This window comes from Poecilia formosa, unplaced genomic scaffold (assembly GCF_000485575.1).
Source record: "Poecilia formosa unplaced genomic scaffold, Poecilia_formosa-5.1.2 Scaffold802, whole genome shotgun sequence".
Taxonomy (NCBI): domain Eukaryota; kingdom Metazoa; phylum Chordata; class Actinopteri; order Cyprinodontiformes; family Poeciliidae; genus Poecilia; species Poecilia formosa.
Genome location: NW_006800741.1, coordinates 103,594 through 104,424, shown reverse-complemented (window position 1 = coordinate 104,424; position 831 = coordinate 103,594).

Genomic DNA, 831 nt, shown 5'->3' with positions numbered 1-831 from the left:
GAAACTCGTGTAAGGAAAAGGAAAAAATATATATTTATGCTTTTATTTCTTATTATGTCGGTTTTGGTCCTCCATAGAGGTCCCACATCATTCAGGCGTAAATGGGAGGATCCTGTCGGAAATGTCAGAGGAAGGAAAGTCTCTGGAGGTCTTCTACCGGATTTTCACACAGACATATAAAGAACAGACCCTCGACTGCTCCCTTCAGCGTTATGCTTGGCTGGTGTAATGAAGTATCATCACATTTATAATAATAATAACTCGCAAAATACTTAACACATTTTCATGCTTTATTACTGGAAACATTATTCAAACACCTATCATAGCTACATTTACAACTAAATTTATTTTTTAAAGTATTAAGTTGGATTGATACACGGTTCAGTATATTTAAATATTCTTAGTCGGGAATAGTATAGGAATTGAATATTCTGATATTGATGTATGTTGAGCATTTTACAAGCCACACAGACGTTCATATTTTTTCAAAAAAATTATTTAATAACATTAATACATATTTATATAAACACAAAATAATACAAATATATTTAGAGGGAAAAAAAGATGATCATAAAAAAATTAATACTGAATATATATTTGGTTATGCAATGTTATGCATAACCAAATATATGCACACATATAACGTGTGCTTGATCTGGTTCCGGGAAGTCCAGAACCGAATCAAGACTTGATAGGACTACACCTGGAAGAGCCAGGGCTGTGTGTGTGTGTGCGTGTGTGTCTGTGTGTGTGTGTGTGTGTCTATGTGCGTGTGTGTCTGTGTGTGTGTGTGTGTGTCTGTGTGCGTGTGTGTCTGTGTGTGTGTGTCTG